Source organism: Callithrix jacchus, chromosome 5 (assembly GCF_049354715.1).
Source record: "Callithrix jacchus isolate 240 chromosome 5, calJac240_pri, whole genome shotgun sequence".
Lineage (NCBI taxonomy): Eukaryota > Metazoa > Chordata > Mammalia > Primates > Cebidae > Callithrix > Callithrix jacchus.
In genome coordinates, this window is record NC_133506.1 from 63,959,496 (window position 1) to 63,986,982 (window position 27,487).

A 27,487-nucleotide genomic window follows, 5' to 3' on the forward strand; every position below is an offset into this window, starting at 1 on the left:
CCTCAGACCAGCAAACCCGCCAGCGTCCGAGGGCTTAAAACCCCTCCAATATAATCATGCCTTGGTGACTATATAACTTGTCAGCTTTCTACCTACTGTGCTGATTCAGAGCATCCTCCTATAGAAATCACTGGAAGCTGCCGGCAGGTGGCTGTAGACCTGGTCAGCTCTGTTGCTGCTCAAAGCATCTCCTATAGAATTCCTAAGAAGTAGCCTGTCCCTAGATAAGAGATATTGCACACTGCACTCTTCACTGTGCACCACCTCCTAGCCTCAGTGACCTAATGGGGTGGACCCCTTGCTTATCGCTCATGTGAATGTCTTGACCCTATTAGTCCTTAAAGACGACCTCACTCACTACCCTTCCCCCTGACCTCTACCTAATAAATTCAGAGGCTTCTGGACATTCAGGGGCCTCACCTGTCTCTGCTCCTAGGTGGCATGGCCCCCCCAAGCCCAGCTGTTTTTTCCAGTCCTTCTATGTCCTGTCTCTCTACTTGGATCCAGCGCCTCAGCACAGCGACAGGGGACACCCCACAACCCTGTAGGGCTGTGACCCTACATCAGTGAATGTGGTCTCCTGAGAGCATGTTGTGAAGTGAGTCTGTGGTGACTCACCCTCTGTCGGACACACTTGCTTTTGCCGTCTAACTTCCGCCGAGATGACCCGCCCTCACCAAACACGGGCACCCCACTCTTGGACTTCCAGCCTCCAGAACTGTGAACTGAAAATACTTTATAATTTACTCGGTTGGTGGCGTCTGAGACAACAGGGAGTGCCCAGAAGCGTTCGTTTATTCGTTTGAAATCTGCCCCCCTCTCTAGACAGCAAGCTCTTTAGAGGCAGAGGAGTCTGTTACGTAAATGAAGACTTCACCTTATTTAGAGAATCGCTGGGTTTGCAGCTAGCAAGATCTCTCTGTCTCTGTTTGTCTGTCTGTCTATTAGTAATCCCTGTAATTAATTTGAAGAAAGAAGATATGAGCTTGTTTGGACCAAGGAGCAAAAACAAAAGAGAGGAGACCATTTTGAATGTTGTTGAGTAGACAGAGAATGAGGCTCTTGCCTAGACTATGGGAAGAGGAGGTAGTAAGAGTAAAAGGGCTGCATCACGAGCCCTCCCCATGACACTGGCATGAGGGGCTGTGCGGCCTGGTGCCTGGTCTAGGATGGGGCACACACGTGTGATGAGAGAGGCTGTGCAGCCTGGTGCCAGGTCTCTGGTGGGGTACACACATGTGGGGGGAGGGGCTGTGCGGCCTAGTGACAGGTCTCAGATGGGGTACACATGTGTGGCGAGAGAGGCTGTGCAGCCTGGTGCCAGGTCTCAGGTGGGGTACACACATGTGGGGCGAGGGGCTGTGGGGCCTAGTGACAGGTCTCAGATGGGGTACACATGTGGCGAGAGAGGCTGTGCGTCCTGGTGCCAGGTCTTGGGTGGGGAGCTCACCTCTGCAGTGAGCATGCAGGAGTTTCCAGGAGAGGATGAGGCCGTCTCACACTGGGTCTGTGGGAGGGGAGTGAACAGTCCAGAGTGTGCTGCTTTGTGGTACAAGGGGACAAACGCTGGAGCAGGAGAGAAGGGACTGGCTTCTTGACTAGCCAGGAAGCTGCACCTGTGTTCTCCGGTTAGACAGCCCCAGGACACAGACAGATAAAGGTGGTTTTGTTCCTGTCATTGGGACCTCATGTGGTAAGACCTGGGAAAATGAGGGTTAAGTGACGAATGTGCCAATTGTGTCTGGCCAGAGCTGGCACACAGCAGAGGTGCAGCACGTGTTCCTTGAAAGCTTTAATCGTGGAGCTAGGGGCATGGGGTTTGTGGGGCCCCACAGGTCAGCCTGTGTGTCTTTTTCAGGTGGCCGGCAGTCCCCAGGGAGGTCGAGTCACCTCAGAGACACGGAGTGCACCGCCCTGTCTATGCAAGTGGTGGTGTGAGCACTCCTGGGGGCTGGATGCGTGGGTGTGGCCAGTGAAATCCCTGCACCCTTGAGGCTTTAGGGTTAGGGAGGTGAGGAGGGAATACTGACATTAATAATGCTCACCAGGCCGGGCTAGGCGGCTCACGCCTGTCATCCCATCACTTTGGGAGGCCTAAGCGGGCGGATCACCTGAGGTTAGGAGTTTGAGACCAGCGTGGCCAACATGGTGAAACTGTCTCTATTAAAAGTACAAAAATTAGTTGGACATGATGGGAGGTGCCTGTAATCCCAGCTTCTCGGGAAGCTGAGGCAGGAGAATCGCTTGAATCTGGGAGGAGGAGGTTGATGTGAGCGGAGATCACACCGCTGCACTCCAGCCTGGGCGACAGAGCAAGACTCTGGCTCAAAAAAAAAAATAAAATAAAATAAAAACAATAATCTGCTCACTAATTGAGGGCCTGTAGCGAGCCGCTCACAATCTCATTCAGACATTACCGGACTCCTGTTTTCTCTGTTTTGCACATAAAGAAACTGCGGCTTGAAGTTCGAGACCAGCCCAGCCCCGGTAACGTGGTGAGACCTCGTCTCTACAAAATACAGGAATAAGCCGGGCGTGGGGCGGCGCCTGCGGTCCCGGCGACTCGGGAGGCTGAGGCAAAGAGGTCGTTGGAGCCCCGGACCATGGAGCCTCTTCCCGCGCGAGCCTGGCGGCGCCGGGGCCTCGGGCACGCTCTGCCGGGCGCCACAGGTCCGGCCGGAGGGGGCGGGGCGGCGGCGGGGCCCGCGGTGGCCGCCAGGGGGCAGTGCGCGCGCGCGCGCGCGCGCGGGCCGCGGCGGACCAGGTGAGCTGGGAAGTAGGGCCGCGCGTCCGGGCCGGGTCTGAGGCAGGAGCGCTGCTGAGCGCGGGCGGCCTGGGTGAGGTGGGGGGCGCCGGGGCCTGGGGGGCTCAGCCCGGGCGGGGCGCGTCCCGGGAATGGCGGGTGGGTGGGGCCGCGCCCGAGTGACGCTCCGCCCCAGCGGCCCGGACCCCCCCAGCTCGGGGGTGGGGGTGGGAGGAAGGGGGAGGGGGGGAGGGGCGGGCGGCGCGGGGCGAGTTCCGGGGCGAGTTCACCCGCTGCGTTTCCCGGCGCCCGCCCCGGCTCGCACGTGCTGGGGAGAGCCAGTTCACGGAGTTGGGCGGGCGGCGTCTGGGAAGCGCCTCAGCCGTCCGGACGCCCCAGCAGAGGCGCAGACACCGCCCTTCTCCCTCTCTAACCCTCCCCCTCCCCTTTCTTTCCCCTCCCTCCTTCCCCTCCCCTTCCCCCGCCTTTCCCTTCTTCTCTTCCCTTCCCGCGCTGAGAAGACCCTGCCGGCGTTTAGAGTTTGGCTCCTGCCCCGCTGCTCTGAGGGCGGAGCGGCCTGAGGGTCCACCGGGTGGTCCTGACACCCCGGGGCTTGTCCTGTAGGGAGGGGGCGGCGAGAGCGATGGAGATTCCAGGGAATGTCGGGTCACCAGCGTCTGTGCGCAGGAGCCTGGGATCCTCCAGGGAGCCTGAAGGGTCGAGGGGAGTCTGGGGAGGCCCCTGGCGCGGGGCAGAGCCCCCTGCAGCCCCGTCGTCCCTGCCCCGCACCCGCCGAGGTCGCGCCCCCAGCCCGCGCCTTTGTCCTCCACGTGGCCTCCTGAAAAAGCAAAACGGCGCGTCTGAGCCGCCAGCTTCCTCTCTTCTCCGTCACATTTTCCCGAAGAGCGCAGCCCCTGCTGCCGCCTCCGGGCCGCCCTCCGTCCTCTGCACCGGCGGCCACTTCCCCGAAACCGCTCGGCCCGAAAGTCATTTTGTTTCCAGACACGCTCTCACCGGGAAGGAAGAGGCCCCGGCCCGGGGTCCAGCCCGCAGCCTCCCGCCATGGTTCCCGGGCCTCTCCGGGATCCTTCTGTGCTGGGCCTTCCTCCCTCTCTCCAGGACCTTTCCCAGGTCTGCGCTGCGCTGCCCGCGGGCTGGCTCAGGAGTCCTCTGGGAACGCCCCCTCTGACTTCTGGCCTGTCCGGTCCTGCTCTCTGGGTGCCCGGGTTCCCCTCACAGCGCACCCAAGACAGGACTCCTCCTCCTCCTCCTCCTCCTCCCCCAGCCCGCGGCTGCCCTCACTCACTTCCCGCCGGTGCGTTTCCCTCATCCTGTCATCTACACTTGTCCCGAAATGTGCCCACCTGTCGTCCCCTCTCCTTTGTGACTGATTCCTACAGGCCTTGAACATCTCAGTCCAGGGTGCAACAGGCCTCTTAGCTGGGAATCCCCTCCAGCCGCCCATGCGGCAGGCCACCTCCAGACTAGGGTCCCTCAGCCCCCCCCACCCCCGCCCCGCTCCTCCCTCACCCCCCCACCCCCGCCCCACTCCTCCCTCACTCCCCCCCACCCCCGCCCCACTCCTCCCTCACTCCCCCACTTCCACTCCCCCGCCCCGGCCCCCACTCCCCTGGCCTCGCCCAGGCAGAGCTCAGAGCTCCCCTGCCGGGATCTGAAGGCCCTCAATCACAGGGCCTCATTCTCAAAGCAGTTTCCAGTCCTGCCCCTTCTTCCCTCCTGCCCCTGGTTCGACCCTCTCACCTCTACCCTCTGGTACTTGGCTCGGGTGTGGTTTCCTTGGGAACGCGTTGTTCACCTCCCTGTCGGCACTGGGGCCCTTTCCTGGCTGCGCCCTCCGCGTGCCCTCAGGCACCAGCTGCAGCTGTCTGCTGACCTCACAGCCCCTTAAGTCCTGGACAGCAGCGGGAAGCTTATTCCCCTTCTCCCTGGATCTCCGGGACTGGGCACCCTGTACGCGCTGGATAAAGCCGTTCCCACCCGCAGACCTCCCAGAACGCCTCTCGGGCGTGCTTCAGAGTGCAGTTAAGAAGCCCTCCCTCCTGGACCGTTCTGTTCTTCCGGCCTGTCTGCGCTTCTGCCTGCGTATTGATGGATCCGTGTGCCACACACTTTATAAAGCACTTTATTCTCTGCTGTTAGCCTCCGGTGGTATCCTGAGTGCGATATACACTTTTCCATGAGGACACAAACTCAGGGCCAGAGAGCTGCCTAAATCACAGCATATAGGTGGGCAAGGCTGGAACTCAAGTGTGCCTGACTCCCAAGGCTGTTTTTAGATGCTAGGATTTGCCGTGTGTCCGGGAAGGCATATTTTTCAGTCCGGGGAGTGTGTGTTACACATCTTCCGTGCCTTCTCTGCCCTGGCCCAGGTGTGCAGGACTTCCTGGTGGCTTGGGTGGTTGGTTGGTTGCTTGGGACTCTGGTGGTCTCCAGGAAAGGACTTTGTAACAGACGGATGGTTCATGATAGGACCCATGATCCAGGGAGGCTGTGGTATCAGCCGCAGGAGGCCTTGGAAACGGGCCGTTTTTTTCTGTCTTGCCTTAAGTAAGAGTTGTGAATAGAGAGAACCTCGTGAGGGCCCCGGGATCATTTCTGCCCCTTTTAAAATGCCGTGTTTTTGGTAAACAAGATTAAACCCCCTCACCCCAAATAGGAAAACCTTCAACTGTCTTTAGGAGATGGTCTTCCCCCTTCCCTTCTCTCTGCAGGTCACTGTCATATGAAAATTAGCTCCTGCTGTGAAGTGCGGTTGCCATGGCGACTGGTAGGGAGGCTGGAATCTTGCTCCTGGGTCTCTGGCACTGTAAGCTTTGAGAGGGCTTTTTCCATCTTTGTCATCTAAAATAAAATACCCCTTTTCATTCTTCTTTTGCATCAACATTGAGAAACATTTTTCTCCAGGCAGTGATTTTTGGGTACTTTTGGTGCCAAAGCAGGTTGTCAGCAGGCTGCTGGCACACCGTTAATATGACCCCAGCACGGTGACCCTGGCTGAGGTCCCGTTTTGAGTGACATCCAGTGCCCCATGCATAAAAGGACAGTCGCTGCGAGCAGTGTGCATCTCTGATGATGCCTGGAGAGGCTGAGGGATGGGAGTGATCTGGCGTGGAGGGGAGGCCTTGCTGGTGGAGCTCTGCTCCGGCTGGAGGTGGTAATTTTGCTTGTTCTCAGTTGCTGACTCCTTTCCTTTTTTTTTTTTTTTTTTTTTGAGAGGGAGTTTTGCTCCAGTTGCACAGGCTGGGAGCACAGGCTGGGAGCACAGGCTGGGATTACAGGTGCCTGTGACCACGCCCAGCTAATTTTGTGTTTTTAGTACAGATGAGGTTTCTCCATTTTGCTCAGGCTTGTCTCGAACTCCCGACCTCAGGTGATCTATCTGCCTCAGACTCCCAAAGTGTCGGGATTACAGGTGTGAGCCACTGCACCCGGCCCTGCTATCTCCTTTTCTTTGAGGACCTTGCTCACAGATATCCGGGCAGGGGCCACCCAGAGCACGGTACCTACTGCAGGGGTGTTGAGAAAGACAGGGTACCTCCAGCAGGAATCATTGCCATTCACACTGATGGGAGCTCACTTTGTGCAGATGCTGTTCCCTTGTTTAAACCTCAGCCAAATGATGTTAGAGTACTATTACTAATGCTAAGGTAAGGTAAGGAAGCTGGTGCACAGAGAGATTGAGTGTTTGTCCAAAGACACACAACAAGTAGGGGACTTTAGTCCTAGAAAGTTCCACTCCTTTGGCCAGTAGTCTTCTTTTTAATTAAAAAAAAAATTTTTTTTAATACCCGGACTTTAAGGAGATGGCCAATACTCTTTACATGGTGCTCTGTAGACAATGGAAGGACCACATTTAAAGAGTGAAAGGGTAGGCCCAGCATAGTGGCTCACGCCTGTAATACCAGCCCTCTGGGAGGCCAAGGTGGATCACGAGGTCAGGAGTTCAAGAGCAGTCTGGCCAAGATGGTGAAACCCTGTCTCTTCTAAAAATACAAAAATTAGCTGGACTTGGTGGTGGGCACCTGTAATCCCAGCTACTTGGTAGGCTGAGGCAGAGAATTGCTTGAACCCAGGAAGTGGAGGTTGCAGTGAGCCAAGTCCATCCTGGGCAACAGAGCGAGACTCCATCTCCAAAAAAAAAAGAGTGAAAGGGTAAATAGGAGAGGTGGGGCACTTGGCTTTCCCAAGACTTGAGGCTGAAAGCAGTAGTTTTCAGTGAGGCATTTTAGGATGTTTGCAGTGAAAAGGCATGCACTGGAATGTTCATAGCAGTATATGATGGCTAGAAAAACCCCGCTGGAAGCCTCCGGTGTTTATCAGCGGCAGAATGGACACACAAATTGGGGTGAAGACAGACAATAGAGCGCTGCACCGTGGTGAAAAGGAACCATCTGTGCCCACACAGCACAGCAAGGATGAATCACACAGACACAATGTTCAGCACAAGGAATGAGCCATAAAGGAGCCTGTCCTGCCTGATTCCACGTCTAGAAAGTACAGCAAGGGCAGAATGCATAGCAGGTGCTAGAAGTCAGGGGCATGGCTTCCGGGAGGCATGAGGGAGGCTCCTGGGAGGCTGATGCTGCCTGGTTTCTTTATCTGGGCATCCGTCACATTAACCTGTTCCGTGTGTGTGCTCCTCGGTGTGGGTGTAGTCAATACAATAGAGAGGAATGGGAAGAAAGGCTAAACCCAGCACATGAATACAGACACACGTTCCCTGCTCAGAGAAGCCATACCTGTGACTTCACTGTACCTGCAGCCCTGCAGCCCTGGGTTTCTTTGTGGCTTTTTTTTTTTTTTTTGAGACAGTTTCATCTTGTTGCCAGGCTGGAGTGCAGTGGCGCAATCTCGGCACACCGCAACCTCCACTTCTTGGGTTCAAGCAATTCTCCTGCCTCAGCCTCCTGAGTAGCTGGGATTACAGGCATGCACCACCACGCCCAGCTAATTTTGTATTTTTAGCAGAGATGGGGTTTTTCCATGTTGATCAGGCTGGTCTTGAACTCCCGACCTCAGGTGATCTGCCTGCCTCAGCCTCCAAAGTGCTGGGATTACAGGCGTGAGCCACTGTACCCGGTCTGTAGCCCTGGGTTTCTTGTGACAGGTGGGAGGTGACATGAGGGTGACCACGCTGGTTCCCATGGGGTTGGCTCTGGGAACTAGGGAGCTGAGCCTGGGCCGGCTCTGGTTTCTTCTTGCCTCCCTCCACCCGGCTGGGTCTGGGGAGAGCTCTCTTAGCTAGAAGGTGGCTGCTTGGGTTGGGCGAGCCCCTGGAGTGGCCATTTTCTTGCTGTTGGGATGCTGGGGGGGTATAGGCGCAGTGGTGTCACCCCAGCTGGCTGTGGGGAGTCCTGCCGGCCTGCAGGACCTGCAGAACACGGGTGGAGCTGCAGCCCTGGCGTAGACATCCTCACCACCTGATAGCAGCAAGCTGCCTGCAAAACACTGACATTTCAAGGCCTGTGCCAGCCCATAAAGTCAGCAATGTTCACGGGAGGGCAGTGCCTCCATTCACATGTCAGTTACGTGCTGCTAAAAATACCCGAGCACCTTATTTAAGACCGAAATAACATCATTAGTGCCACGTTCGAAAGCACTTATCTTACCATGGGCACCTAATCATCTGCATGTGGATACTGATGATCGGTCCCATCTCCATCACCCAGCTGTGCTCATGCCTAAATTTGCATTCTGGTGCATTTTCATCTTTGGGTCTGGCCCATCCAAGCTGTTGGGTGACACCAGGGTTTAGTCTTCTTTTGCTCAGCCCCTTCTCACTTATGGGTGGTGTATCCCCTGACTCACTCACAGAGGGGCAGCATCTCAGAGTTAGAAGGCCTGTCTTCCTCATCCAAGAGTCCCTGCCGTCAGTAGCTGGATGGGTGACCATTTGGCCTGTACATCAAGGCCGCTGGCAATGAGGGGCAGCACAGCCTGTCTGAGGGTTGGGTGATGGTTTTCACAGTAAGGAGGAACTGTGGAACTACGTGGAGGCCTGGAGCATCCAGGGAGGCTGAAACTGACGAGGAGACATGTAATAGAGATGGGACCTGTAAAACTCTGGGATCCCAGGCTTGGAAAGGAACATGATGGTAGGTGCAGTCTGGTAGGACCTGTTCTGATAAACGCAGCTGCCCTGTGAAATGGTGATTCAGTGATTGCGCTTCTCAGGACCTGGCTCTAAAGAAACTGTGAGATAGTGATTCAGTGATGCCACTTCTTAGGACCTGCCCTAAAGAAACGCTGGCACCTGTGCCACAGGTGACAACTTCTGGGACAGCCTTTATGACAGTTTGTGATGGTGAAAAATCGTATACAGTCTGAATGTTTGTTGGTGGTGAGAAAACTACATAAGCTTGTATTTTCATACCTTGGACTGCTGTGCAACTTTGAAAAAGAATTAGATCTTTATATAAGAACATGAATGTCAAGGTGGGCGGATCACCTGAGATCAGGAATTGGAGACCAGCCTGGGCAACATAGTGAAACCCTGTCTCTACTAAAAATGTAAAAATTAGCCGGGGGTGGCAGCACATATATGCCTGTAGTCCTAGCTAATAGGGAGGCTGAGGCAGGAGAATCATTTGAATCCTGGAGGTGGAGGTTGCAGTGAGCCAGGATTACACCACTGCACTCCAGCCTAGGTGACAGAGCTAGACTCTGTCTGAAAAAAAAAATTAAAAAAAATTAATGTCTAGTCTCAACCCCTTCCTGAGGGGAGAATTCTTCCCCACATCGGTCCCTGAGTCCTAGGTGGATGGAGACAGAGAGCGTCACTGCATGATGCTTTGCATTTAGGGGCAGCCCAGGAGGTGAAAATTCTTCCCTCTTTTGAGCTGAAATCTGCCTCTGTTGTCCATTTGGAGACATCTCATCAGGATCTGCCCTAAAGAAACTGTGATTCAGTGATTCACCTTCCCTTTTCCAAAGGCAGAGTTTCATGGTTTAAGTTCCCTCTCATGCCTCCTCCTCCGGGCACCTCCAGGGCTTCCTGCCATCTCTAGGGTAATACGGCCCGTGTGCTCCCAGGCCTGCAGTGCCGGGCTCCTGCTTACGCTCTGCCAGGCTCACCAGCCATCCCCCCAAAATCTCTGTAGAACTGTCCGCCTGGATGTTGCTTGACCTTGACATAACAGTTCTTAAAAAAAAAATGTCAGTTGGGTGAGGTGGCTCACGCCTGTAATCCCAGCACTTTGGGAGGCAGAGGCAGGGAGATCACCTGAGGTCAGGAGTTCGAGACCATCCTGGCCAACATGGCGAAACCCTGTCTCTACTAAAAATTAAAAAATTAGCCTAGTATGGTGGTGCAGGCCTGCAATTCCAGTTACTCAGGAGGCTGAGGCAGGAGAATTGCTTGAACCCAGGAGGCGGAAGTTGCAGTGAGCCAAAATGGCACCACTGCACTTCAGCCTGGGTGACAGAGCGAGGCTCCGGCTCAAAAAAAAAAAAGTATTTTTTTTGAATTATAAATGTAATTCATGTCATTGTGGAAAATTTAGAGCACAAAGAAGAATATAAAAATCTGTGATTTTCAACCTCCAGAGATAACCAGTGTTTACCTTTTAAAAATGCAGATGATAACAGACATGATTGGATAACCTGCATTTATTTCCCTTTATTGACTGAGATCTGTAATGAACATTTTCCCTCCTTTTTGCATCTTTCTTTTTTGAGATCTTGTTGCATACAAAATATCATTTTTAAACACAGAGAAGTTTTAAATGTTTATGTGGTATTACAGACTGAACGTTTGTGTTCCCTCAGCATTCCTGGGTTGTAGTGCTCACCCCTAGTGTAGCTGTGTGTGGAGTCAGGAAGTAATTAAGAATAAACGAGGTCAGAAAGTTGGGGCCCTGACCCATCAGATTCAGATTTGTGTCCCTATAAACAGATGCTGGAGAGCTCTGGCCCCTCCCCCTTCCTTCTCCCCCCTGCCACTACCCGCATTCTCTTTCTCAACCTCTCTGTCAATCTCTCTCTCTTTTAAATTAAAAATATTTTTTTATAGCAGAGATGGAGTTTTGTCATGTTGCCCAGGCTGGCCTCTTCCTCCAGGGCTCAGGCAAGCCTCCCACCTCAGCCTCCCAAAGTGTTGGGATTACAGGCATGAGCCACTGCTCCCTGCCTCTGTCTCCCTTTCTCAGCCTCCCACTCTTTCTCAACCTCTGTCTCTCTCTTTCTCCTTTACTCTCTTTCTCAGTCTCTCTCTCTCCCCCCCCATCCCTCTCTCTCTCCCTCTCCCCGCCGCCATTTCTTCCCCCCTGACTCTCTCTGTCTCTCCCTCTCCCTGGGCCTGGTGCTCAAAGGAAAGGCCATGTCCACAGCCAGGGGGAGAGCCCTCAACAGAACCAGAGCCAGCTGGCACCTTGATCTTGGAATCTACAAGCCTCTAGGACTGTGAGGAAGGAATGGCAGTTGTTGACGCTGCCCTGTCTGTGGTATTTTATGGCAGCCTGAGCTGACCAGTGCATTTGATGAGGTATATCAGTCTTTCCATTTTATGATTTTTCAAAAACTCTCTGTTTTTGGGTTTGAAAGTCTTTCTCACGCCAAGGTGAGATAAATAAATATTCAGCTCTGTTCAGGTTCTTTTTTGGTTCCAGCCTTTCCATTCAGCTTTCTCTTTGACTTTCAATGCTAATTCAATCAATATTTATTTTGTTTTATGATGGAAGGGAAGACCTTCATTTTCTTTCTTTCCAAGTTGTTGACCTGTTCTTTCAGTTCACTTTCTTTGCCCACAAACTGTATTTTAAACTTAAATTTATTTTTGGAAGATACATTATAATCATGTCATTTAAGGGGCCGGATGCAGTGGCTCATACCTGACATCCCAGCACTTTGGGAGACGGAGGCGGGTGAATCACTTGAGGTCAGGAGTTCAAGACCAGCCTGACCAACATGGTGAAACCCTGTCTCTACTAAAAATACAAAAGTTAGCTGGGTGTGGTGGGGCACACCTGTAATCTCAGCTACTCTGGAGGCTAACGCAGGAGAATCGCTTGAGCCTGGGAGATGCAGGTTTCACTGAGCTGAGCTTGCACCACTGCACTCCAGCCTGGGCAACAGAGCGAGACTCTGTATCAAAAAAAAATTATGTCATTTAAAATTCTAAAGGTACGAAGAGACAAATGGGAAGAGTCTTCCTCCTTTATTTCTCAGCCTTTCGGGTCCAGGAACTGGTGTTTCTAGATTTGGGTATCCTTCCCTCTTTCCCTAAGTGACTTGAAATATTAGCCCATTTGCACACTGCAGTTTTCTTTACCCATTTTTTCTTTATTAGATTATTACTGATTCATGGGAGATCGCCATATGTTCACGTATTAGCCCTAATCTCACACCTATTAAGCTGCAAATACTTCTCTCAGTTTGTGGCTTGCTTTCTAACTGTCTTAATGCATCTTTTGAACAAAATAGTCAAATACTTCAGTAAACTTACCATGAACTAAAGTTCAGTATTTGTTGATGATATTTTTCTTTCATACCTGTTCCTCTGATAAACTCAGATAAATGTGCAGGCTTTGAAACCCAGGTTCCTGTCAACATAGAGAACATGACCATCCCACAGCACTCCCCACCCCCCCACCCCGACTTTCCCGTCACTTCCTGTCCCACCCCCTGCAGGCAGCCACTCCGGAGTTTTTTCACCAGAGGGTAATTTTTTTTTTTTTTTTTTTTTTTTGAGATGGAGCTTTGCTCTTGTTGTCCAGGCTGGAGTGCTGTGGCATGATCTTGGCTTACTGAAACCTCTGTCTCCTGGGTTCAAGCGATTCTCCTACTTCAGCCTCCCAAGTAGTTGGGATTACAGGTGCGCACCACCACGCCTGGCGAATTTTTGTATTTTTCTTAGAGACGGGGTTTCACCATGTTGGCCAGGCTGGTCTTGAACTCCTGACCTCAGGTGATCAGCTGGCTTCAGTCTCCCAAAGTGCTGGGATTACAGGTGTGAGCCACCATGCCTGGACACCATAGGGTAATTTTGCCTGTACTAGAACTTCATGTAAATGGGATCATGCGACATGTTCTTTTGTCAAAGGCTCCCTCACTTTCGTTTGGCATCGTGTTGTCGAGATTTGTCCCTGTTGTTGTTTGGGTCTGTACTTGCTTCCTTTTCATTGGTCAGTAATAATTCCTTGGTGTGAATATGTATGACTTGCTTACCTATTCACCTCGTGATGGACCCTTGGGCTGTTTTTGTTTTTGGCAGTTATCAGTGGAGTGGCCATGAGTATTCTTGTTGATATACGTTTTCATTCCCCTTCATATACTTTATTTCTCTTACATGTTTTACTTCTTTTAAGAGTGAAATTGCTGGGTCATGGGCTAGGTGAACATTTTTTCTTAAAATATTGAAGTATAGTGCTGTGCATGGTGGCTTATGCCTATAATTCCAGCAATTTGGGAGGCCCAGGTGGGCAGATTTCTTGAGCCTGGGAGTTTGAGGCCAGCCTGGGCAACATGACAAAAACCCATCTCTACAAAAAACAGAAAAATTGGCCAGGTGTGGTGGCATGCACAGGTAGTCCCAGCTACTTGGGAGGCTAAGGTGGGAGGTTCAGGCTGCAGTGAGCCTTGTACCACTGCACTTCAGCTTAGGTGACAGAGCAAGACCCTGTCTCAAAAAAAAAAAAAGCATAGCATCTATTCAGAAAACTGTACACATCAGAAGTGTACTGTTTAAGGCAGCTCACATCGGAAGTGCACTGTGTGTTTAATGCGGCACACGTCGGAAGTGCCCCATATGTTTAATGCAGCACACATCAGAAGAATTCTGCATTTTTACAAAGTGGACACACCCCACATAGTTATCTCCCAGCTCAAGGGGTGGGATCTCAGCCCACATGGGGCTGCTGTGCTGGGCTGTCCACTCTGGCATCTGAAACTTTCTGGAGTGAAGCAAGGAGAGGAAGGATTTTGGAGGCACTTGTTCCCGTCGTGAAGGTGGGTGAGACTGAAGACCTGTACTGTTGCAGCCAGCAGGGCGCCTGCTTTCTTCCCCACTGGGGTCTTCAGCCCTCTGGTTCTGAGCTACTAGGTAGTCCTCCAGCAAATTCCTCTCCACTTAACTCACACAGACTTGATTTCTGTTGCTTATGACCAAAGAACCCCGATGGACACAGTGTGCCCAGCCAACTATGAGAACCAAAAATTTGTTGGAGTGTATCCCTCCTATTGCTAAAACTTAGGGAGTAAATGACCTTTCACTAGCCCCTGAGTTTGTACATGACCCTATTTGGATGGTTGGATTCCTGAACTCTCAAACAGGCAGTCGCCATAGATCTCACTTTAAAGTTCGTAACAAACTACTTCGAACATTTGGGAGTTATGAAGTGTTATTTTTTTCTGCCCATCTTTAAATTTAGTTCACAGCTTTGAAACAATTTTCTTTCAGTCCCCAGTGGGAAGTTAATGGAGCGCACTGGCTTAATTTAGAAGGTGAAATGTAGGCATGAGTGTTATTTTCTGGACTTAATTTTTGGAAACCAGCTTCATTCCTCTTGCTACTTGATGTAGCGTGTGAGGCATTAGGTGAGGGTTTTGGTGTGGTGATCAGAATACGAGGGTTGGAGCCAGTGTTTTTTACACCATCCCTTGGGGACTGCTTGCTTTAAGAAGGCCCAACACCTAAACTGTTCTGCTTTAAGTGGGGCCTCATTTAAAAGCAAAAAAGGAAATGAATTCTCCTCTGGTTTCTTTTTTTAATGCCATCCAATCACATAGATTAGTGATAGGAAATGGCCCAATTTCACCTGGTCTCTGAATGGTCACAGGGCATGCCCTGTTAATCAAGGAGAAGGTGCCATGGGTGAGGCTCTCCAAAAAAAGGTCAGAGATGAAATTATCTCTAACCCCAGATGGTAAAGATCAGCCCAGCTGGGTCTGGAAGCAGCCATTCAGTTGCCTGTATCTTCTGTGTTCCTCCCCACCTCCACGGCCTGCTCTGAGAGCTGACTCCTGCAGTGACCTTTCTCTACTGCCGCATCTAATCCTGTGGGGGGCTTTCCTCATTTGCAGAAGCCACTTTTCAGGGGCTAGTGACTCCCACCTCCATGTGAAGACTTTTCTCACACCATCCTGGCTTGTTATGACCTTACACTTCCGACGTGAGCTGAGCAGAAACAAGATGTGGTTATTTACTGGGAAGTCTCTTAGCCCATTCAGACTGCTATGCTGAAATACCATCATCTGAGTGAGTTATAAACCACAGACATTAATTTCTTATGGTTTTGGAAGCCGGGAATTTCAAGATCAAGGTGTGGGCAGATTCTGTGTCTGCCGAGGGCCCATTTTCCGGTTCCTAGATGGCGCTTTCTTCCTACGTGGCAGGAGGGCCAACAGGCTTCCTTACATGCCTGTTTTATTTATTATTATTATTATTTTTGGCAAGAAACTGGAGTTTTATTATTGCTTAAATCAGTCTCCCCGAGCCTTTGGGAGCAGAGTTTTTAAGGATAACTTGGTGGGTAGGGGGAGCCAGTGAGCCAGGAGTGCTGATTGCTCTGGGATGAAGTCATAGGGAGTCAGAGCTGTCTTTTTTCACTGTCAGTTCCTGGGTGGGGACCACAAGCTCAGATGAGCCGGTTGATCTGGGGGTGCCATCTGGTCCATGAAGTGCAGGGTCTGCAAAACATCTGTTTGTACTGATCTTAGGAGCAGTTTAGGGAGGGTCAGACTCTTGGGGCCTCCAGCTGTGTGACTCCCAGAGCATCACTTCCAGTCTTGTGGCTAACGCTTATCCTACCAAGGCTGTCTAGTCCCCAGTCAGGGAGGTCTGCCGTGGGAAAGGGCGTTACTGTCTTTGTTTAAACTATAAATTATAAATGATAAACTAGGTTTCTCTCAAAGTTCAGCCCACACCCAGGAATGACCAAGGACACCTTGGAGGTGAGGAGCAAGATGGAGTCAGTTAAGTTAGTGCTTTCATGGTTCCAGTCATAATTTTGCAAAGGTGATTTCAGTCCCTCCCTCTGGGTTTTATAGCACCTTAGTGTTAGGTTTTATAGCACCCTTTTACAAGAACACTGACCCATTTATGAGGGCCTTGCCCCTAGGATCTAAACACCTCCCAGAGGCCCCACCTCTAATTCCTTGGGGGTGTTAGGGTTTCAGTACCGGAGTTTTTGGGGCATCGCAAGCATTCCAACCATAGCGGTCTGTCTCAGTCGCTGCTGAGCAGGGGATGCCTTGAGTGTCGTGCTCGGTGGATGTGGTGGCTCTGCCAGGCTCATTTCTGCATGCTGAGGGTCCCACGAGGACACCGCATGGAAGGAGTTTTGTGGCATTCGTTGGCAGCTTTCTGACGAATGCATGAGGCATCTTGTTTTGACGTGATTGGTTTATGGCAGTGCTCTTTAACCAGGTGAAAGACCAGTGCCTCCATGAGGGGCACCTCTTCTGACCTGGCACAGAAGCACCATGTGGGCTGGGCTGGCCTCAGACTCCCCACAAATCCCTCTTCAGGTGTCAGTGTCAGATGGTGAGAGTGAAAAGGTTCTATATCGAATCACAGTTTCCTTATGGAATTGAAAATTTCCATCAAGGTCATGCTTCAAGGTCAGAGTAGAATGGACAGGCCGAGGGGGAAGCCAGGACTCCACCATGGGATGACCTCGCTTGGTGTCCAGAGCACAGGCTCAGTAGCAGCTGGGTAGGTGAAGTTTGCACTGTGGGTTGGTAGCTTTGGGGACGTTCGCTTTGGGATATTCTCAGTGGCAGGCTCTGCTTGCAGAGCTGGACGTAGACTCTAGAGTGTTGGTGCTGGGCTCTAGGGCAATGTGGGAGGAGCTGGAAGCAGAGGCTCGGGGAGGGCTAGGGTGGCAAGAGGAATGTGTTGGGGGTGCAAGTTTGGTGGTAGGTAGGACGGCAAGGCATGTCCCTTCAGGTTGGCAGGTGGGAATTCAGCTATGCCACCTGCACAGGGCTCTCTGGGAGGTAGCAGGGTCCTGACGTGCAGGCAAGGCCAGTGATGGGCAGTCTCAGGACAGGAGTTTTTTTTTTTTTTTAGGCAGGGTCTTCTCATTCTGGTGCCCAGGCTGGAGTGCAGTGGTGTAATCATACCTCACCACAGTCTTGACCTCCTTGGCTCAATCGACTCTCCTGTACCAGCCTTCTGGCTGGCCACTTTTGCTTTCTTTCTGAGAGAGGGTCTCTCTTTGGTGCTCAGGCTAGAGTGCAGTGGCACACTCACAGTTCATGAAGCCTCAACCTCCCAGGCTCAAGTGGTCCTCCTGCGTCAGCCTGTCAGGTAGTAGAGGCCACAGGCGTGTGCTACCACACCCAGCTAACTTTTAATGTTTTTATAGAGACAGAGTCTCACTATGTTGTCCAGGCTCGTCTCAAACCTCCACCATGCCCTGTCCAGGACAAGAGATCATTTAGAAGTGTTGGGAATGAAGCCTCAGCAAGGAAAAGGATCTGTCTATAGCTGACCCAGAGCCAGAGGCCTGGTGCTCAGGGTCTAGGGTGTGTAGGTGACTCCAGCATAAGCCAAGCAGAAGCTCGATGCTTGGAGGTTAAGGGCTCCAAGGCTCTGGGTTCAGACTTGCTGGGTTTTCATCTTGGTACCACTCCTTCCTTATGCTCTGGCCTTCAGAAGTTGCTTTGCCTTTGTGGGCCTTAGTTTTCTCATCTGTAAAGTGGGAGTAATAGTAGTGTCTGCCACATTGTTGGTGAGGATTAAATGATAAGTCATATGCAAAGCAGTCAGAATGTTCCTTGGCTGTGGATGCTGGTTATGACTGTTGTTAGGACTGAGGACTCCACAACTTGGCCTGAGGATGCCCTTTTGGACTTGGAGCTGCCTGTGAATGGGGCTCCCTTTCAGCCTCAAGCTGCTGCTTCCATTGATTTGATATTTTGTTTCTAGCCCCCGTGTTTGCCTTGTTTCTGTGGCTGCTGGAAGGCCTGGAGTCAGATGCCTTGCTCTGTTTAATCACCTGATTTCTGGTGACATCGTCTCTTCCTGCTCTCTGCCTGGCCTCTCTTTGATCCTTAAGTTGTTTATTCTTTATTGTGTTTAGCCCTTATGCTGCCTCAAGCCCTCCTTGAAACAGACAGTTATACATTTTGAATGAATGAATAAGATTTTAGGTCATACACTGACTCAGAGTTACAGTGTAAGCAAGGAAGCTCTGCCTGCCCTTGCCCCTGTCCTCACCTGTCACCTGAGTCTGAAGTGTCATTGAGGCATAAAGAAGGGTCAGCTCCTGTGGCAGGTGAGGGTGCACCCCCTCCTCAGCCCCACAGCAGAGGAAGAACTGCAGGTTTTCGGCTGTGCAGATGAACTCAGGTCCAGTGGTGGAATTGGTGAGGGGGAAGGTGGAGAAGGACAAAGCCTGACTCAGCAAGCACCTGCTGTGTGCCTGGCACTGTACTCAGTGCTTAGTACCCACTGGGCTACTCTGTAGCCGGCACCGGAGATGAATCGTGGGACTGTAGGATTCTGGGAAGTTTATTTTTTAAGTGTGGAGGAGGCAGGTGTATCTGCCCACAGAATTAATCTGGATGCAGTGTGGGCCACATGAAGGACCACATGTAAGACCTTCCCCAGGACTCAGTCCAAGCCTTGGACTCACAAGGGCCTGTGTCTTAGTTGTCAATTGCCACCATATTGTGGTGTAACAAACCACCCCAAACCCACTGGCATATGGCAGTGAGCATTTACTTCACTCTCTCGTACCTGGGAGTTGGGTGAGGTTGGCTGGTCTAGGCCGCCCTCAGTAGGATGTGGGTGGCCTCAAGCTTCAAGTTGGATTTATGTCTGTTCTATGTGTTCCGATCCCACTTGGACCAGTGGCCACCCAAGGCCTGCTTTGTCTCATGGTGATAGGCAGGTACACAGGAGAGCCAGCTCGATGGTACTCGCACATTTCAAGCCTTTCCTCACACCATGTTCCCTCACATCCCATTAGCTATCCCCAGTCACACGACCAAGCTCAAGTCACAGGGCAGGGACGCATGCTGCCCACTTGCAGGGAGTGGCAGGGGTGGCTGTTTAATACTGTTACAGGAGTGAGAAGCTGAGACTGGGCACGTAGCCTGCTTCAGAACACATTTCCTTCATTTACTCCATAGGTATTTATTGAGAGTTTACAGGGCACCTGTGTTAGGATGAGTTTCATTCATTCACTCTGTAAATGTTTATTTAGCGTTTACAGGGTGCCTGTGTTAGGATGAGTTTCATTCATTCACTCTGCAGGTATTTATTGAGAGTTTACCGGGCACCTCTGTTAGGATGAGTTTCATTCATTCACTCTGTAAATGTTTATTTAGAGTTTACAGGGTGCCTGTGTTAGGATGAGTTTCATTCATTCACTCCGCAGGTATTTATTGAGAGCATACAGGGCACCTGTGTTAGGATGAGTTTCATTCATTCACTCTGTAAATGTTTATTGAGAGTTTACAGGGCGCCCGTGTTAGGATGAGTTTCATTCATTCACTCTGTAAATATTTATTTAGAGTTTACAGGGTGCCTGTGTTAGGATGAGTTTCATTCATTTACTCTGTAAATGTTTATTGAGAGTTTACAGGGCGCCTGTGTTAGGATGAGTTTCATTCATTCACTCTGTAAATGTTTATTGAGAGTTTACAGGGCGCCCGTGTTAGGATGAGTTTCATTCATTCACTCTGTAAATATTTATTTAGAGTTTACAGGGTGCCTGTGTTAGGATGAGTTTCATTCATTCACTCTGTAAATATTTATTAAGAGTTTACAGGGTACCAGGCACTGGGTGGCTTCTGGGGACAGAGTGGTGAGCAAGACAGGCCTGGTTCTTGCCTTATGGAACTTATATTCTGGTGATGGGAAAATGCAGGGAAGAGCTTTGTCCATAATTAATAGTTTAATTACAACTGTGATAGTCACTACAAAGGGGAATTATAAAGGAATGGAGTGCAGATACCAAAGGGCCTGGCCTAGGCCAGGGTGGAAGATGTGGTTGAACTCAGGATTGAAGGGTGAGCGTTAATAAGGCAGGAACGCTTATGAATATTGACAGCACAGCTGACTTCTCTGAATACTGGAAGGCAGGAGGCAGTGGGTGACACAATCAGCGTGCTGAGAGGCTTCTACCTTTACAGAACTCTATATTCAGAAAAAACTATCATTCAAAAATGAAGGAGAAATTAAGATATCCTAGATAGATACAATAAAAACAGAGAGAATTTGTCAGTGGCAGGCATGGCCTATAAGAAATACTAAAGAAATTCCTTCAGGCTGAGATGAAAGGGCAGTGAACAGTGATGAAATCCACCTGACAATATAAGGAGCATCTTTATGGTGTAAATATTTTCTGCTTGTAATTCTTCTATCTGATTAAAAAGATAACTGTGTAAAGCAGCGCTTGGTAAAACTTTGTTGATGGGCTTATAATGTACAAAGATGTAATTCATATAACAACAATGGCCCAAAGGGGTTGGGGGGAACAGAGCAATATTAGAGCAAAGTTTCTGTGAGCTGTTGAAATTACGTCATTATTAATCCAAGTTAGATTGTTTTAAATTAAAATTATAATCATCTCCAAGTCAACCATTAAGAAAATAACTTTTAAAAATGTGATAAAAGAGAATTAAGAGTTATGCTAGAGAATACCTCTTCAACACAAAAGAAGGCAGAAATGGAAAAATATGGGAACAAAAAGACATATGGACAGCAAAGAGCAAAATGGCATAAATCCTATCTTATCAATGATTACATTACATGCAAATGGACTAAATTCCCCAATAAAAAGATAGAGCATGGCAGAATGGATTTTAAAAACCATGATACAGCCCGGCTAACATGGTGAAACCCCGGCTGTACAAACTACAAAAATTAGCTGGTGGCATGTGTCTGTTGTCACAGCTACTCAGCAGGCTGAGGTAGGAGGATCGCTTGAGCCTGGGAGGTCGAGGCTGCAGGGAGCTGTATTCATGCCACTGCACTCCAGTTTGGGTGACACAGCATGATCCTGTCTCAAAAATAAGTGAATAAATAATTAAAAATTTAACAACACAATACAGCTATTATATATGCTGTCTGCAAGAGACACATTTAGATTCAAAGACACAAATGGATGGAAAGTAACAGGACAGGAAGAGATATGCCATGCAAGCAGTCACTGAAAGAGGTGAGGTGGCTGCACAAACCTCAGACAAATAGACTTTAAGGCAAAAATGGTTACTAGGGACGAACAAGGACATTTATCATGACAAAGGAGTCAACCTGTCAGGAAAACCTAATAATTATAACCCTCTGTGCACCTAACAAGAGATCCCCAAAATACATTAACTAAACCAATAGAAATGAAGGGAGAAACACATAATCCAACGATGATAGTAGTTGGAGACTTCAGTGATGGGTAGACCAAGAAGGCAGAGAACCAGCAATGAAACAGACTTGAAAACACTGCAGATGAGCTAGCCCTAACACTCCACCTAACACTGCAGAATGCACATTCTTTACATTCTTTTTTTCCTATTTTTTTTTTTTTGAGATGGTGTCTTGCTCTGTCACCAGGCTGGAGTGCAGTGGTGTGATCTGGGCCTCACTGCAACTGCCGCCTCCCGGGTTCAAGCAATTCTGCCTCAGCCTCCCAAGTAGCTGGGATTACAGGCGCCTGACGCCATGCCCAGCAAATTTTTTGTATTTTTAGCAGAGATGGGGTTTCACCATGTTGGCTAGGATGGTCTTGATCTCCTGACCCCACGATCCACCCGCCTTGGCCTCCCACAGTGCTGGGATGACAGGTATGAGCCACTGCACCCCACCAGAATCATTCTTCTCAAGTGCCCCTGAGGCGTTCTCTGGGAGAGGCCATATGTTAGGCCATAAAACAAGCAAGACTCAGTAATTTTTCTGGTCTTGCTATGTTGTCAAGGGTGGAGTGCAGTGGCATGATCACGGCTCACTGCAGCCTCAACCTTCCAGGCTTCGGTAGTCCTCCCACCTGTCTCCTGAGCAGCTTGGACTACAGGTATGTGCCTTCATGCCTGACTGATTTTCTTTTTGAGGCAGAGTCTTGTACTGTTACCCAGATTGGAGTGCAGTGGCGTGATCTTGGCTCATTGCAACCTCTGCCTTGTGGGATCAAGTGATTCTTGTGCCTTAGACTCGTGAAAGTAGCTGGGATTACAGGTGTATGCCACCAGGTTCGGCTAAGTTTTCTATTTTTGTTAGAGATAGGGTTTTGCTATGTTGGCCAGGCTGGTCTTGAATTCCTGACCTCAAGTGATCTGCCTGCCTCGGCCTTTCAAAATGTTAGGATTACAGGCATGAACCACTGTACCTGGCCTTAATAAACTGAAAGGATTCAAGTCATTCAAAGTATGTTCTCTGACTATAGTTGAATGAAGTTAGAAATCAGTAAAGGAAATTTGGGAATTCATATATGTCAAAAGTAAACACACTCTTAAATAACCAATGGCTCAAAGAAGAAATTAGGCCAGGTGTGGTACTTCATGCTTGTAATCTCAACACTTTGGGAGGCCAAGGTGGGAGGACTGCTTGAGCCTGGGAGTTTGAGACCTGGGCAATATAGCAAGACCTCATCTCTAAAAAGAAGAAATCACGGAGAAATTAGCAAATACTTTGAGATGAATGAAAATGAAAATACAACCTACCAAAACTTATAAAATGTATAGCTGCAAGAACTATGTTAAAAAAGAAGAAAGACCTCAAATAAATCTTCCACTAAGGTGGAAGAAAAAAACAGCAAACTAAACCCAAAGCAAGCAAAAGGGAAGAAATAACTGAAAAAATGAACTCGTGAATAAAAAAGACCACTTATTCTGTGATTCCGTTTATAGGCAATGTCCAGAATATGCAAATTAATAAGACAGAAAATGGATACGTGGCTTCCGAGGATTGTGGAGAAGGAAGGAATGGGAGGGAGCTGCTGCTAATTGGCTTCTTTTTTTTTTCCTTGAGATGGAATCTTGCTCTGTCACCCAGCTGGAGTGCAGTGGTGTGATCTCAGCCACAACCTCCTTCTTCAGGATTCAGGTGATTCTCCTGCCTTAGCCTTCGGAGTAGCTGGGACTACAAGTGTGTGCCACCACTACCGGCTAATTTTTTTTGTAGTTTTTTTTTTAGTAGAGATGGGGTTTCACCACCTTGGCCAGGCTGGTCTACAACTCCTGACCTCAGGTGGTCAGCCCGCCTCGGCCTCCCACAGTGCTGGGATGACAGGCGCGAGGCACTGTGCCTGGCTGCTAATGGGTTTCTTTGTGGAGTGATGAACATGTTCTAGAATTAGGTAGTGGTGATAATGGTGACACAACTCTGTGAATGTACAAAAACCACCAAATTGTAAACTTTGAAAGGGTACATTTTATGGTTTGTGAATTATCTCAAGAATGTTAACAAAATGAATCTTAAGAAGAGTTAATTAGGCCAAAGGGGCTGTGGGGAGAGGGTTAGGGGAAGCGTTTCCCAGGCAGAAGAATCAGGGAAAGAACAAGGCTTGGCGAGGAAAGCTCAGGCCCCAGGTGGGCCCGGGGAGGGTTTCCTTTTATCATCAAGGTAGGAGGAAGCCACTGGAGCAGATTCAGGCTGGAATTTCCATGATAAGCCTGAATTTTTTTATTTTTATTTCTTTTTAAAATGTGAGTTACCTGGTGAGGGCTGACATTTTGAAGAGCTCACTGTGACGATAGTGAAGAGAACAGACCAGGGAGGGCCAGGAGTGGGTTTGGGGAGGTATCGGCAGTAGCCCAGATGAGAGGAAATTACATTTTGGGGAGATTTATTCAAGGTCACTGTGCTAGATGGAGCCAGACCTAGGTCCCTCTGGCACGGAAACCTTTGCTTTCCCTGGCCACCCATTTGAAGACCCTCAGGTGTTCTCAGTCAGCTCCAAGGGGCACAAGGTGGCCTTGCTGGACGGAAGGGTGGCGGGCCAGTGGACGTGATATTTATTAATCAGGCACGTGATACTGATCAGGCTAGCTGGGACTCGAGGCCTGTGGGGCTGGTTGAAAACAGTAGAGCTTGAAGGAAAGGGAAGTGTACTGCCAGGAAGCTGGAGGGTCTCACAGAAGCTGAGGAAGATTCCAATGTCCAGGCTCCTGGAGGTCCGAGTGGAGACAAATGCTGAGGGAGGGGCTACTCACTGCCTCACTTCACTCTGTGTCAGCTCCTCTCTTCTCTGCCTCACTGGAGGCTACCTTTCTGCTTCTGTTAACTGGGCATTTCCATGAGGGAAAACAACCCCTCTGTCAGCCTAAGTGTGCATCTTACTGCAAAAGACAGTTGAGTTGAGACTCTCTCTTACTCCATGTCCCAGATTCTTTTTATCTGTCTGTCTGTCTATCTATGACTCATCTATCTTTCTGTCTGTCTGTCTGTCTCTTCATCTGAGTGAATCTCTCTCTCTCTCTCTTTCTCTCTCTGGGTGAAACTCTGTGTATCTATCTATTTGAGACTCTGTGTCTATCTATCTATCTATGAAAACTATCAATCTGTGAAACTCAACCTGTGTATCTATCTATCTGAGTGAAACTCTGTCATCTATCATCTCTCTATCTATCTATCTATCCATCCATCCATCCATCCATCCATCTATCATCTATGTATATCTATGAGACTCATTGCAGCCTCGACCTCCCAGGCTAAAGCGATTCTCCTACTTCAGTCTCCAGGGTAGCTGGGACTACAGGTGCATGACACCACACCTGGCTATTTTTTCTTTAATTTTTAGTAGAGACAAGGCTCTGCTGTGTCTCACTGTGTTGCTCAGGCTCGTCTCGAACTCCTGGGCTCAAGTGATCCTCCTATCTTAGCCTCCCAAAGTGCTAGGGTTACAGGTATGAGCCACCACTCCTGGCCTTATTTTTTTTTAATTTATTAAAATTTTTTTTCACTCTCTTACTTAGGCTGGAGTGCAGTGAGGTGATCTCAGCTCACTGCAGCCTCCACTTCCTGGGTTCAAGCAATTCTCCTGCCTCAGCCTTCGCGTAGCTGGGACTACAGTCACGCACCACCACGCCCAGATAATTTTTTGTATTTTTAGTAGAGACAGTGTTTCACCGTGTTGCCCAGGCTGGTCGCAAATTCCTGAGCTCGGGCAATCCACCTGCCTCCCACAGTGTTGGGATTACAGGCGTGAGCCACCTGTAATTTTAAGTGACTGGCCTTAAAATTAAAAAAAAAATTTTAGAGACAGAGCCTTGCTCAGTTGTGCAGGCTGGAGTGCAGTGGTATGATTATAGCTCACTGCAGCCCCAAACTCCTGGACTCAAATGATCCTTCCATGTCAGCTTCCCAAAGCACTGGGATTATAGGCATGAGCCACCATGCCTGCCCAATGTTTATATTTTTGTAGAAATGAGGTTTCATGATGTTGCCCAGGCTAGTCTTGAACTCCTAGCCTCCAAGCAATCCTCCTGCCTCGTCCTCCCAAAGTGTTGTGATCACAGGAGTGAGCCACTGTGCCCAGCCTTATTTCCCAGATTCTTTTTTTTTTTTTTTTTTTTTTGAGATGGAGTCTCGCCCTGTTACCCAGGCTGAAGTGCAGTGGTGAATTCTCAGCTCACTGCAACCTCCGCCTCCCAGGTTCAAGCGATTCTCCTGCCTCAGCCTCCCGAGCAGCTGGAATTATGGGTGCCCGCCACCATGCCCAGCTAACTTTTTGTATTTCTAGAATAGACTGGGTTTTACTGTGTTAGGATGGTCTCAATCTCCTGACCTCATGATCTGCCGGCCTCAGCCTCCCAAAGTGCTGGGATTATAGGAGTCAGCCACCGTGCCCGGCCATTTCCCAGATTCTCTCTCTCTCTTTTTAATTTTAAAATTCATTTATTTTCATTTTTGGAGGTTATTTCATTGCCATGATCAACTTTCTTTTTGGAATCAGTTTTGAGAAATGGGCTAGAATTTTTTTTTAAACTTATTTTACTTTAGGTGCATACTATATCTGGCATTTCTCCCCATGTTATTCTTCCCCATCCTCCCCTCCCTCCCCACCCCCCTCCCTCTTCACCTCCCGTTGTCTCTCCCCTACCCCTGCAACTGTCCCCTTTGTGTGATGCTCCTCTCCCTGAGTCCACGTGTTCTCATTGTCCAACACCCACCTATGAGTGTGAACATATGGTGTTTGGCTTTCTGTTCTTGGGTCAGTTTGCTGAGAATGATGGTTTTCAGATTCATCCAAGTCCCTACAAAGGACACGAACTCATTGTTTTTTATGGCTGTGTAGTGTTCCATGGTGTATATGTACAACATTTTCTTTGTCCAGTCTATCATTGATGGGCATTTGGGTTGGTTCCACGTCTTTGCTATTGTACACAGGGCTGCAATGAACATATGTGTGCATGTGTCTTTATAATAGAATGATTTATAGTTATTTGGGTATATACCCCATAGTGGGATTGCTGAGTCAAATGGAATTTCTATTTCTAGATCCTTGAGAAATCGCCACACTGTCTTCCACAATGGTTGAACTAATTTACACTCCCACCAACTGTGTAAGAGTGTTCCTATTTCTCCACATCCTGTCCAGCGTTTGTTGTCCCCAGATTTTTTAGTGATCGCCATTCTAACTTGTGTGAGATGATATCTCAGTGTGGTTTTGATTTGCATTTCTCTAATGACCAGTGATGATGAGCATTTTTTCATATGTTTGTTGGCCTCACATATGTCCTCTTTTGAAAAGTGTCTCTTCATATCCTTCGCCCACTTTTGAGTGGGTTTGTTTGTTTTTTTCTTGTATCTGTTTTAGTTCTTTGTAGATTTTGGATATTAACCCTTTGTCAGATGGGTAGATTGCAAAATTTTTTTCCCATTCTGTTGGTTGCCGATTCACTCTAATGATGGTTTCTTTTGCTGTACAGAAGCTCTGAAGTTTAATTAGATCCTGTTTGTCTATCCTGGTTTTTATTGCCATTGCTTTTGGTGTTTTAGTCATGAAGTCCTTGCCTATGCCTATGTCCTGGATAGTTTTGCCTACATTTTCTTCTAGTGTTTTTATAGTGTTAGGTTTTATATTTAAATCTTTGATCCATCTGGAGTTAATTTTAGTGTAAGTGACAGGTAGGGGTTCAGTTTTTGCTTTCTGCACATTGCTGGCCAGTTTTCCCAACACCATTTATTAAACATGGAGTCCTTTCCGCATTGCTTGTTTTTGCTAGGTTTGTCAAAGATCAGATGGTTGTAGATGTGTGGTGTTTATTCTGGGGTCTCTGTTCTGTTCCGTTGGTCTATGTCTCTGTTTTGGTACCAGTACCATGCTGTTTTGATTACCATGGCCTTGTAGTAGAGTTTGAAGTCTGTCAGTGTGATGCCTCTGGCTTTGTTCTTTTTGCTTAGGATTGTCTTGGCTATGGGGGGTCTTTTGTGATTCCATATGAAGTTTAAAGTGTTTTTTTTCCAGTTCTGTGAAGAAGGTCATTGGTAGCTTGATGGGGATATCATTGAATCTATAGATTACTTTGGGCAGTATGGCCATTTTCACAATATTAATTCTTCCTAACCATGAACGTGGAATGTTTCTCCATCTGTTTGTGTCCTCTCATTTCATTGAGCAGTGGTTTGTAGTTCTCCTTGAAGAGGTCCTTTACATCCTTTGTTAGTTGTATTCCTAAGCATTTTTTTCTCTTTGTAGCAATTGTGAATGGGAGTTCACTCTTGATTTGGCTCTCTGTTTGTCTGTTATTGGTGTATAGGAATGCCTGTGATTTTTGCACATTTATTTTGTATCCTGAGACTTTGCTGAAGTTGCTTATGAGTTTCAGGAGATTTTGGGC

General features: G+C 49.0%; 1 protein-coding gene across 14 annotated transcripts in view; it reads left to right on the forward strand.

The window, feature by feature from the left end:
• Positions 1-2,724: 2,724 nt before the first annotated feature.
• Positions 2,725-27,487, forward strand: part of RPH3AL (rabphilin 3A like (without C2 domains)) — a 177,639-nt gene continuing 152,876 nt past the window's right edge. For 12 of the 14 annotated variants that reach the window (XM_078372333.1, XM_078372345.1, XM_078372344.1 and 9 more), the window contains exon 1: positions 2,725-2,764. The gene's annotated coding sequence lies outside the window, so the exon portion shown is untranslated. Of the gene's footprint in view, positions 2,838-27,487 lie in introns of all 14 variants that reach the window. The other 2 variants (XR_013535372.1, XM_078372327.1) reach the window with 1 other exon arrangement.